Here is a 13,810-nt window from a genome sequence, read left to right as displayed (position 1 = left end):
TTTTTTCTATTGAGTTGAGGTCCTTATATATACTGGATGTTAACCTTTTGTCAGATGCATAATCTGCAAATATTTTCTCCCATTCTATAGGTTGTCTCTTCACTCTGTTGATTATTTTCTTTGTTGTGTAGCTTTTTAGTTTGACATAAACCCATTTGTCTATTTTTGCTTTCGTTGCCTGAGCTTTTCATCTCTTATCCAAAAAATCTTTGCTCAGACCAATTTCATGGAGCAGTTCCCCTTAAAAAACAAAAACAAAAACAAAAAGCTCTGTGTGCCAAGTGTGATTACCATAAAGTTTTTGTTGTTGTTGTTGTTGTTTGTTTGTTTGTTTTTTGAGACGGAGTCTCACTCTATTTTCCAGGCTGGAGTGCAATGGCACGATATTGGCTCACTGCAACCTTCACCTCCTAGGTTCAAGTGACTCTCCTGCCTCAATCTCTGGAGTAGCTGGGATTACAGGTGTGCACCACCACGCCTGTATTTTTAGCAGAGATGGGGTTTTACCTTGTAGGCCAGGCTGGTCTCGAACTCCTGACCTCGTGATCCACCCACCTCAGTCTCCCAAAGTGCTGAGATTACAGGTGTGAGCCACCGTGTCCAGTCTGATTACCATAGTTTTAAAGATAAATCAACTGATAGGCGTAGAAGGAGGTGAAGTAATTTTCCCCGAAGTCAAACCTCTAGGGAATGGTGAAATTGGGCTCTAAATGCAGGCTTGTCTGTCTTCAAAGCCAATATTCAGTTTAATGAGATTCATTTTTTAAAAAAAGGACTTTTAAGGAAACATGCTAGGAGTTCGCCGGTAGATGTTGGTGTCTCCAATGACACAGAATGTATTTTATTCACTCAAGATTACTAGGTTTTCAATACTTACTACTCTGGTTTATCTATGCATTCTTGCTTTGCTTCAAGAAGATAAAAAGCTCCCATTTCCATATTAATGTGTAAATATTTTGAACATTTAACCTAAAAGTAACATTTAATCCCTTAGCTCAATATTTTTAAAGTGTGTTACCTCTACATACATTTAAAAACAAATTTTATAGTGTGATTTAGTAAACACACCCCCACACATATAGTGGATAAGAAAAATAATTTCACGAAACAGTATCTCTTCTTCTGATGTAAAATGTAGCCTATTTTCTATTCTGTGTAATTTGTTTCATTTTTTAATGCTGATTTCATGACCTTCCAATGGGACTTGTAGCTCAACACACTATACTATAAGAATTTGATTAGTAGAGGACATTTGCTCTAGGGTTAGTGGGTAATTGCTTCATCATCTTCATTCGCTCCTCTATTCCTCCCCTCTCTGGTGCTCTCCCTTCAAAAGAGGAATCCAATGCTTCATATCAAATATTTTAATTTCTCAAAACTCTCCTTCATTTCCTACTCCAAGGGAAGTCTGCCCTCTAATGATGCAAAAGCACCATTGATTTCAGAGACTCATCTTTTAATAAACGAATGAAAGGGAAAATTTTGAATGTAAAAGGATTGAAAGGGACCTTAGAGTTCCTTTAATCTGAACTTCTTATTTAAAATTAAGGGAAACTGAGGCACAGAGAAGCTTCTGACGCCTCAGTTCTATGTGGGTTGGCAGCAGGTGAGAGAGGGATGACATCCACATCCCAACACAAATCAACAGGATTCTACATGGGGCTCTGAAAACTGTCACTAACCCACAGCCCAGAGCAATGAGAATTGAGCAGGGCCTATGCCAGGGCCTTGATTCAGTGGAAGAAACAAAATCGAATTCATATTTTAAGAAAGATCCATTAATTTCGACTCAAGGGAACAAAATAGATGGATTAATATACCCTTGATTCTGAATATTTTTGGCCAAAATCATATCAGATACTCTCCTAAGGGACTCCAAGGAATCAGTTCATATGTGGCTATGAAAACAATGACAAGAGAACATTCCTCTGTGTTTTAGAGAGGAAGGACTGGAAAGAGAGCAGGGTGGAAGACAGACCTACCTTTCTTTATCCTTCTACTCTCTGTTACTGAAGGATCTGCCCCTCTTTCCTTGTCCTCTATAGTATTGATCGCTGTATTATAATTGTCTACTTCTCTGTAGCCCTCAAGTGACTACGTCATCTTGTGTGACGAAAAATTCTGCCTAAGAATTTTATCTTCAGTGTGTATTAAGCTTTTCCACTGAATGAATGAATGAGTGACTGAATAAATGCATGACTAAATAATTGAGCATGCCAGACTGTACTAGGTGTATTTGGAAAAGTACCTCCACTTGCCTATTTCCTATCCACTTTTTAAGACCCAGCTTAAACATCATCTTTTATAGAACCTAATTTTCAAATTACCCAGAGAGAAGAAAAAGTTATTCTACTGGGCTCTCTTCCTGCTTCGTATGTTCTGCTTACAGCCAGTAGATTATTCTGGAATTTTTGACTTGTGTTCTACCTTTTAACAAATGCAGCAAAGTACTGATGGGTGTAAGGTGGTATTAAGTCTAGATGCAGATTTTGGAAGAAGTTGTTCTAGAACCTAGAGAGCTACCATTCAGAATGCAGCCCCAGGCTAATTTATTTACTCTTTTGTTTGTTTGTTTAATTTGTTTTGTTTTGTTTTTTGAGAGGGGGTCACTGGTTGCTAGGTGTCTGAGGATGGTGACATGGAGAATAAGTTTTATGTACATGTGTATACAGTAGAAAATACCATTTGGAGGCACAGCACTTGGTCTACCCCCTCAAAAACATAAACATTTATCAGAACTCTCCTGGGATCAACCAAGCTGCTCTTACTTTCGATAGGAACAATGAACACTTTTAAAACAGATTTTATCAACTGTCATTCTAATAGTCTTACGGGACATGAAGGTATTTCTTCATAAGGGACATTTAACAGTACAATCCCTGAAAAACTGATTAAACCAGAAAATATTTCATTGTGTAACATCTACAGTAAATCTCACCACCCTCTGCCCCTGCACAGCAAAAACTAATCTATCCCTCCCCCCTGACAGAGCCTTAGAAAGGCAAAAGGAATTCAGTATTATCAATGTGCTGGTTTATCAGATATGAATTCATTTGTTTTTCTCAAAAAACGACTTATCAGCATGAACAGAGCTGGCTGGCCCAAGTGTGAATTGTGCTCCAAATCCCCTTTCTGAGCTCCCCAGGGCTCAAGAATTTTTATCACCCAGTTTGTTTCCCCTGTTTGTGCTTTTTTAACCTCTTACCTATTGAGGTGACTTTCTGGGTCAGGATTCCTGTAAAGACACTAGGAATGAGCACTGCTGAAGGAAATGTCCAGTTCCAGCTGTCTGGTGGCCAGTCTGCCGGGTAGGATTTCAGCTCTGATGGGAGAACCCCGGACAGCTGGAAGTGAGATGAATTACCTGGAGATGGCCCCTCTTCATGCCGCCATTGTTTGTTTTCTCTATCTGGACACAATGGAAAACGTCCGACATGAAAGGCAGGGCTTGCACCCAGCAGCCCTGTGCACTAAGTCAGCATACTGGGAGACAGAGAAAGGCTTCCTTCAGCCAAATCCCACTACCTGCCTCTCCTCACCTGGGAGGGCTTCTGTACATCCCACCATGGGGTGCCTTGGGGCTCATGAGCAAGGGCCTCCTGGTCTCTGATGTCTGATATTGACTCATCTTGTCTGTGTTTTCAAGACACTCCCCTCTTGAAGCTTTTTGGCCACAGAATCACCTATGGGAGGTTTGATAACTGTCTCCCTCACACAGATGTATGTGGGAAGGCTTACTTCAGAATGCCCCCTCCTTTTTTTAATCCCTTAAATAAAAAGCAAGCCAAAATAATTTAAATAAAAGTGACTGGAAGTACTCAGAAATATCTCCAAAGGTAAAATGAATGATAAGGGTTGTCAATTGGGATTTCTAATAGAAATATTGACAGAGAAGAATACAAGTCTTCCATTTTTTGTGTGTCTTTTGCTTTGACTTCTATATATTATCCCAAATCGACATTTCTTTTTGTGTTTGTGAGACCTGTATCCACACATACATGACACATCTCATGTGAGGGAGACCTGGAATTGAACCAGAGATAAGGTTGTCAGAAATGTTTGCAACTCACAGAAATCGTTTGTAGAATGGCATGGTATGGTTTGTAGCCTGAGTGTTGGTAATTATCATAAAACTATAAGGCTGCTGTTGTGTCTAAGGCTAGACTCATACTATCTAAGCAAGTTTGTTCAGCCTTTCTTATGAAAACTTCCCAAGGAAGTGACTCCATAACCTTCTGAATAAGGTCTTACAGCTGTATGGTGTCTGTGGAGAGCAGCTCAGCAAGGAAATCAAAGTCTAGGTCCTGGCTAGCAAATCTGACAACTGTATGAGACTGTACTGCTGGCTGAGGCAAGCATGAACTAGCCGACAGGAGCCCAGTGGTCAAGGTAAAAGATTCGCAGCATATGGATTTAGTAGAGGTAAGAGCAAGGGAGAAACCAGGGATCCAAGGAGGCCAGTCATAGGTTATCGGGAAGATAAGTGTCTGAGGCCCAGGAAGGGGAAATGCTGGAAAGCTAAGAAGAAAGTCAGGTAAAACTGCCTGCAAGTAGAAAATGATGCTTGAAACCTGATCCTTAGACAAGGGTCCATCATAAACAGAGGTTGCTTCTGTGGTCCTGGTTGTGGGCCTTTGATTAGGACAGGAAGGGAGGCATTTCAGAATTGTCAGCCTGAACCAGTTGGAGCAGGGCCAGGAATCTAACTTTGAGCACACTTACAAAGAGTAAACCTTATTGCAAAGAGGAAAACCACCTTGCCCCCGGAGGCCTCGCATGAGGACCTGTTCCTCGGTTTTTATTTCTCTAAGCTACCAAAGTCATTAACACCAAGTTATGCCTGCTTAGATTTTTCCAAGGTGGCTGCTGTCCAAGTGCATGACATCCTGCAGCTCCATGGAGCCTGGGAGACTGAGGAGCTCAACAGGGAAAGATTATCAAGCTCTCTTACAAAAGCAAAGCACCCCCCCCCCCACCCAAATTAAAATTCTGAATAGATTCGTTTCCTTGAAGTTCGTGTTTAAAGCAAGTTAAATTTCTAGTGAGGGCCAAGGTACCTCCTCTGCAAACATGGTAGAATTTAGTCTCCTCTTACTTGAAAGTTAAAAGACTGTGGTCATACACTTAGGAAGAAGCGTGTGTCTTTATGTGTATTTAAAATACCATGATGGTACTCACCTCCACAGCACATATACTAAAATACCATGATAATTCTCTACATTGCCAAAAATTAAATTGGTTACTTTTTGGCTCTTGCTATGCCATACATGGGGTAAAAATGATGAAATTTCTGTATATGTTTTCATTTTAACATTTAAACTTTCATTTTCATTTTAAGTCACTAAAATATAAAGAAACCTTAATTATTTTCTATCATAGGTTCTGATTGAAGGAGAAATAATATTCATGTTCTATATGTCAAGTATTAAGGAGTATATGGTAATTTTTCCCTGTGATTTTTGAGGAACTTGAAAATTATTAAGAAATTTCCTACTTGTCTTATGATAGATTTAGAAGCCTTCGTAAACACTAATAATTGGCATTGCTAAGGTTTTCTGGTAGAAGTTCAGCTCTAATGGGGAAAAGGTGGGTAGTTAAAATGAGATAATTGCCTGGAGGTGGCCCCTGGAGCTGAGCGCTTGAGGCTCTTCTACATGCTGCCATCATTTTCTTTATCTGGGCACAGTGGAAAATGTCCAAAGCAAAAGGCAGGGCTTGGTCCCAGCAGCCCTGTGTGCTAAGTCAGCATAGATAGATTCAACTACCACACTCTCATCACACATTCATTGGACCTATCACTTCCATGTCATGCACTGTGTCTATGTATGTCCTTAACTTGTGTCTCTAGCATCTTGCCTGGAATTCGTAAGTATCTGTTGATGATGGAATGAATTATTTAATTGTACACAGTTCAACCTTGACTGTAGGATAAAGTCCAGACTCCTTTGGCATTGCAGACTTCCCAGTCTGACTCCAGTCTATTCTTCCATTCTTATTTCTCATCCATGTCCTTTATTTTTTTTCCTCTGCTAAACCGATCTCTTCGCAATCCCAGGAACACATCTAATGTTCCTTCTTCTCTAGGTTTTTTCTTCTATCACTAGGAGTACCTGTGAGTAATATCCTAGCATCTTTTCCAGTTACTGAATTCCTACTAATTTGTTAATGTATAGTTCTAGTTCAGCTTTTACCCTGAGGTCTTTCCTTGGCTGGACTTCATTAAAAGTTATCATCTGTACCACTTGCTTGACACTTACTATTCCATGTTTACGTCTTTATTAAACTATGCCTTGTCTCCCCATTTACATTCTAAAGTTCTTAGAGAGAGTCTATGTCTTTAATACTCATCTCTAATTCAATCTTTCATTTATTGATTGAGTCTCTCATTTAACTAAGAGACATTTATTGAGTATCTCTCATGTATAAACACAAAGTTGTAAGGGAGGAAAGAGAAATTAAACATAGCTCTTACTTTCAAGGATCTTAAAATTAGCAAGAAAGCTCTTTCCACATAACAAATTTCAATATGTAATAACTGATTATTGATGGGTTACCATAGAAGGCAGTCATACTTCTCCATTAGCACAGAATTTAAAGGACTCTTGCATCAGAATTATGAAAGTATCATTACATTTAAGAATTTTCTTAATGGAAAAAATTTAAATACATGCATGATATCATACCAAGTTGAATTTCTGTCAATCCAACAATGCTATCCAAATAAAGATTGTATATGCTATAACTAGTGTCTTTACCTGAGAAAAATCAGAAACAATAAAAAGTGATATCAATTATTTAGTAGCTCATTGATAACTTGATTTTCTATAGGAGCTGCTGAAGAGTAAGATGCAAGCGAGGGGTCTTCTTATGGCAGAGGGAAAGTAACTGGTTTGTTTTTTGCAGTATCTCAGTTGTGTCCTGGAAATGTGGAACGTCAGGAATGTCCTGCAAGTTGTGTGTGCAACAAATGATAATTGGTGCACGACCCCTTTTCTGAAGGCCCGCCCTGCTGATAAAAGAGTGTTACTAATGGAATGGATAAAATAACGTAGAGGCACCATGAGTTTTTATTTCCCCCATGACCCTTAGGCCAGAATTACTTAGATTCATAAGAAAGAAAATGACCTGTGCCATCAATTCCCTTCAGTGTGAGAAATTTCTGTGATGTTTGGTAATTACTTTGATTACAATTCTGTAAAAGTTATATCTTCTACCAATTAAACCCTGCTCTTCAGTCATTCTCTCGGTTTGTTTTTGCTCCCCTTCCAAAAGATGGACAGACTGTTTTGTAAGAAGGAAATTTTTCCCAATGCTCACTGCTTTCTGAAGTGGATGTTATTCTGATGCTGTTTCTCCTCTCTACTCTTACCCATAAAATCGTCTTCTTTCCTCTATGAACTCTCCCAGTCATGTTGCTCCCTGGATTATTCCATGGACTCTTAATTTTTCCAAAGATCTGTAGTATTGAGGATCCCATGGGTAAATTTCCTTTTAGTGAGTTTTCCAAGATCAGACAAGATTGGGCACATTCAGGGTAGTATGGCCATAGACCGTTTTAGTGACTTTTCTATGCAGTAGAGTCAATGAAATCACTTCCTTCAATATGCTATTTTTAATTCCACATCCTTGAACTTACCATTTCTATGCATTTTCTATATAGAGTTATTTTAATAATCTAAGAAAGAAATTTATCAAAAGAGAATTCCTCTAAATACATTTCCTAGGAATTTAAAGATGCATAGATCTTCAAAATGAAATACTTTACATGTTGAAAGCCCAAAATATTTCTCCTGAAATCTTTTGCCCTCTTCTTTTCTGCTGAAGTCTTTTGCCCTTGACGTAGGTGCATCAAGATGATGATATTGAACACTTCCAAAAAGTCCCAGTCTTTGGGTAAACCAAACCTCCCTTTTCCTATGTTATAAAACTGTAATAGTTAAATTGTATAACGGTATAATATCGGACCCTTCATTTGTTCATTTATTTAACAACTATTTATTAAGCCTGAGTAACGTACCAGACAGTGTTTAGGCACTAGAAATGAAAATAAACAAAATTGCCTGCCCTAATAGAACTCATGTTCTACTGAAAGGTGACAGACATAAACCAGACAAGAAATAGAGAGCGTATTAGATGGGGATGAGTGCCTATAAGATAAATAAAGCAAGGGAAAAGGATAGACGTGGTTTTGGTGGCCAATGAAGCCCTCACCAAGAATTAATAGTTGTTAAGAAAAGGTTTTAGTAGGTCAGAGCTTCAACCCTGTGGAAATCCAGGAACCTGAGAGAGGAGGGGCCTGACATATTGGAAAAGCAAAGGGCACAGGCAGAGGAAGTAGAGTCCATGAAGCAGGAGGAGGCTGGGAAGAGGAGGCCGGAGGAGGAGGAGGAGGAGAGGAAGCTGGGAGGGGGTGGAAGAGGAAGAGCCTGCAGGGGTCTGAAGGCCGTGGTGAGGATGTTGAGATGGGAAGAAAGCACAAGGTGAGACAGGGAGGTGTGATATGGTTGGACTTCACAGAATTACAATGTTAGGATGAAGTTGGCTTGGTTTATATATTTTTTTTCTTAATTTTTTTAGATCATGGCTCACTATAGCCTAAACCTCAAGTGATCCTCCCACTTCAGCCTCCTGAGTAGCTGGAACCACAGCTAATTTGTGTTTGTTTGTTTGTTCAGAGATAGAGTCTCGCTATGTTGCCCTAGCTGGTCTTGAACTCCTGGGTTCAAGTGATCCTCCTGCCGTGGCCTCCCAAAGTGCTGGGATTACAGGCATGAGCTACCATGCCCAGCTTGGCATTTCAATTTTAAAGGAGAACATCAGAATACAGATATTGAAATTAGAAAAGAATGAGAGGAAATACAAAGAAAATCAATTCTTTCTTATTCACGTGTAATGATTTAAAAATATTCTAAGTACACATTTATCTAAGAATGTGTTGCCTTTCTTTTTCCTTTCAAAGACACTAACTCCAGTTTCTTTTTTGGTCATGTGTTCAAAAATATTCAAGAAATATATATAAAAACAGTTCATTATTTATAAATAATACACTTACACTTATATCATATATATAAGATATCCACAGAAAAGATTGAAGTGTAAAAGGATGAGAAAAGTAAAAAATATTTTTAAAGTTAATTTTTATTTATTGATACTATTTTGTTAATGGTTTTATTTTCTATTTATTACTAGTAGCAAAATAGTTTTTAGAACCCACTGAAATATTATTAATGTTTTGGATTCTTAATTTTTAAATGTCTTGCTAATTGTGTGATAGCTGCTATCTGAAAGTACAGATATGTATATATCTTTAAATGAAATTCATTCTCAACCATAATAACTTTAAATCCATATGTTAAATAGTTTTGTTTGACTATCTGGACTTCTTGTCTCATATGGGATTAAATATCCATTGTTTTTAGCTCCCAACTTGGTTGATGAGAGTTTCTACAGGGCACAGGAGAGCCATTGTTTCCCTTTTCCTTTGTCATCATTATTAGCGTCACCTTAGTGATCTCTTTGCAACCATTTTTATATGCCACTTAAACATTTTATGAGATTTAACTTAGTAATGCCAGATAGTATAATCTGTAATCCACGTAACCAGGCAAACACACATGACAATATGTGCTACTCTGCTAACCAGCGGCCAAGTGATTGCCAAGCCCCCAGCACACCTTTTCCTCAGAATCCCTCAGGGACCATCTGTGATGCAGCACCTTTTGTCATTCAGACCCAGAGCAATGGTGTTAAGACACAGAGGAAAGACCTATCCAGTGCACTCTTTACTACCGTTCAGTGAAAAATCAATATAAACAGAAGCTCAACAGTTTCTTCCTCTACCACCAAAAGACTGCCCTGCTTATCCACGAGGGTATGAATAGCCCAATTTAGAACCCTTTGGATAAGAGCAAAAGAGCTTCCAGAGGCAGAAGGCTGGCTTGACTTCGTTTCAGGAATGTAGACGACTTTATTGGACATCATGATATGGGACTGTGACTGAGGAAAGGATAGTAGTGTAGAAACACTAGTCATGAAAGAGAAAAAAATAAGGGTACCATATTGGTTGGGAGTTGGGTGAGTGAAGGGAAGGGCTTTCAGAGTGTGAAAAAGAGCTAACAGATGATTGTTGAAGGGAAAACACAGCAGGAAAAGTCATGAAAACTAGGAGGCATGTCTGTGCATGTCTGAAGGACCAAGCGGTCTCAGGAAAGACGCAGTGGCTAGAAACATGAAGGCCGAGGGCTGCAGCCCAGAAACAGAACACAGCAATGGTACAGAGGACACTCCTTGACATGCCAGGCCTGGCTCCTAATGGCAAGAGAAAGGCAAGGATGAGTGAGCTTCCTTGGAGCTCTACATTCAGTGTGAGTCAGGGCATGGTGTTATCTTTAAGAATGTCCTTAGTAGAATGAGCCTAGTGAATGGGAACTAGGGGATCATGAAGAAATGGGAAATAAAATGCAGAGAAACCAATGACCTAGTAACAAAAGTATGAGGGTATTATCCATCCCCTTCAGAGAGCAGAACGGAAAGGCAGCTAGGACCACAATGATGTCATCACCAGTGTGGAAAGTGCATGGAAATGCCAACGCAGGGGGTGGAAGTTGGCATGGAGTGCTGGGGAAGCAGAAAAGCCAGACCCCTCCCGGAAATGGAAGAAGAAGAGTGCCATCTTGAGAGGTAGAGGGAAAGCGCCATCTTGAGAGGTGGGAAGACACAGAAATGTCCCCTCACCTGCCCCCTTGCCTGACACACACACAAGGAAGGTTCACTAAGAAACTTGGGATTCCAGTAGTTCTTCTGCTGTGTGCCAAACCATGGATGCATGTTTTATTACTGTTATTTATCATGATCCCATTGCACCTCAGGCTGTTGTGATTCAGGAAACTTCTAGAGTAAAAGTATTCTGTTGGGGAGGTTGCTGTGGTTACTCTGGAAGATAGGCTTGTGGACAAACTTAATAAATAGGTAAGTGGCTCTCCTTTCCTTTATTAATTTAAATTTTATGAGAACAGATAGCACCTGCAGTCCACACTCAGTTTCAAAACCTTGATTAATGGTTAGAAGAATGTACCTTAGGTCCAACAGATATAAGATCAAACCTATTCACTAACCCTAAGACTGTGGCCAAGGTAACCTCTCTAATCCTTAATTTCTTCAACAGTAGAAAGGAAATCATAACATTATATACCTCTTAGAATAATTGGGAGTAATGAAAGATAATATGCCTCCAGAATACCTACTATATCAGCCCTTTGAAGCACACAGAGAGCTGGTAATTTAAAAAGAGCAGCCCAGGCCTGGGGCTGCAGCTCGCACCTATAATTTCAGCACTTTGGGAGGCAAAAGTGGGTGAATCACTTGAGCCTAAGAGTTCGAGACCAGCTTGGACAACATGGCAAAAGCCCTTCTGTTCAAAAAGTAAAAAAGTTAGCCAGGCTTGGTGGCATGCACCTGTGGTCCAGCTACTTGGGAGGCTGAGGTGGGAGGATTGCTTGAACCCAGGAGGTGGAGGCTGCAGTGAGCCGGGAGCATGCCACTGCACTCCAACCTGGGTGACAGAGAGAGACCTTATCTCAAAAAACAAATCAAACTTTAAAAAATAAAAGGGAGCAGCCCAAATAAGGAGCAAATTTCCAAATATTGACAATCAGATTCTATTCAGAGTTAATAAGGGCAACCCCAGAGAGTGAATGAAGCAGACAGAATGAGTTAGGAACTTTGGAAGTCTAAGATTGCACATCTGCTGAACACAACACAAGATCTTCTACTGTGCCTATTAAGCAGTCTATCCTAATCATCTTCAAGGGAGACCTCTAAAATATCTCTCCTCTTTTCAACCCCTGTAACTGAAACATTCACAGATGGCTCTTTTACAAGGACCAGCAGTGCAAAAGTGTTCCCTTTTCACCACATCCACGCCAACATCTATGTTTTTTGACTTTTTAATTACAGCCACTCTTGCAGGAGTAAGGACCCTTGTGATTACACTGAGCACAGTGGGGTAATCCAGGATCATCTTCCCATCGAGATACTTTGCTTAGTCACATATGCAGAGTTCTTTTCGCCATATAAGATAACATACTTACAAGTTTCAGGGATTAGGATGTGGACATCTTTTGGGAAATGATTATTCTACCTACCACAAGGCTATATAAATATTAGCTATTATATTACAGGTTATGATATAATATACAACTTGTCCGAATACTATTCTACACAGAAATCCAAGATAAATGTCTTAATAATTAGAAGAAAGTATTTTAAGGAATAGGAAATTGCATAATTTTGCCTTTGTGGTTGCTATACTAACTATTAAAGTTACCATATCAGAGAAGAAAGAGAAGAACAACCAAATAAATCAATATGTGTCATCATTTTGGACAACTGAATTCTGCCTATGAAAAACAACTATATCCAAGAGGAAAATGGACATCTAGAAAGTAGAAAACTTTCTGTTAAATGAAAATTAACTCATCAGAGAAAACTTCAAGAAGAAATAGTCATTGTATATTTCTAACCCAACTCTTCTTATCTTGTTTTTCTGATATTCAGTAAAATAATATATCATGGTACTTTCATGCAGGTCTTTCTTTCTAAATAATTCTTAATTAATATTCATATGAAAAATGTAAAGCCAATGAAAAATATTTCAAAAGTCTTAAGATAAACAATTAATTCTTATTAGTAAATCATATCAGCTCTGTTTATAATGGTATTGATTTGCCACTCTTACCAATGGTAGCTACTGATGTTTTGGCAGAAAAAAGAAATGGTTCAGAGTTTTTGAAGTAAAAGGTAAGTATGGACTAGGAAAACAAATCCCCCAGTTGTCAGAAATGAAAACTCCAGTCAAAGAAAAAAAAAAGTGGGCTGGAATGTTCACTTAATATAGATGCTGATGTAATCTCTTGATCGGAAAAAAAACACACAAGAGAAGACTGGCAGATATTTTCTTAAGAAATTGTAACATTTAAAAAACATACTGATAAGGTTTTTAGCTGGAATTAAGTTATAGCATAAACATGACTTATTTTTGTTAAACTTGAGTTTTGCTAAGAATAGAGAGACATCCATAATGCTAAAACACTTTATGCTGGAGTGGAGGGGTGATTAGTGCTCAAGATTCCAGATACAGGCCATTCCCTAAAAGCAATGCTCTTACATCCAGTGATTATACAAATCTCCACCAAGACCAAGTGCTTACTTGTGAAGACAGACTACTTAATTACAAAAGCCCAAATAAGCTGCAGGTGTTGGTGTAATGACCAAATAATTCTGTGGGAATTGGAGACAACAAGCTTCCATGGGGTTGACTCTTTTTGGGTTTTTTTGTTGTTGTTTTGTGTTTTGTTTTTTTTTTTTTTTTTTGAGGTTGCCATTAATCCTATGAGAGTAACAAATGCATAAGGTGATCATACAGATAAGGAAAATAAAAAACAGTCAACCCATCCTCAACCTTCGGGGAATTTGAACGCACTGCAACAATGGAAACGGCCACACCATGCTTCATGCTATCTGGTTTAAGTGAAGAGTGGTTTGTAGAGGTACAGATCACATCTGATAATGTCCACAGGAGAAATAGCCTAGGCCATCCCAACCAAAACTGCTTGTGTATCTACTGAAGAAACCTTATAATGAACACCATCACAAGTCTGACCCCAGCCACCACTCTTCTTCAAGAGAAGGTATAATTGATTGAAGGCCTTTTGTGAAAGTGCAGAGATTTCCTAATTAGGCTGCTTATTTTAGCTCAACACCTGAGAAATTACTCTGATCTGAATAAACTGGTAAAAGGAGCCTGCAAGGG

Source organism: Papio anubis, chromosome 6 (assembly GCF_008728515.1).
Source record: "Papio anubis isolate 15944 chromosome 6, Panubis1.0, whole genome shotgun sequence".
Lineage (NCBI taxonomy): Eukaryota > Metazoa > Chordata > Mammalia > Primates > Cercopithecidae > Papio > Papio anubis.
Note: the sequence above shows the minus strand (reverse complement) of the source record.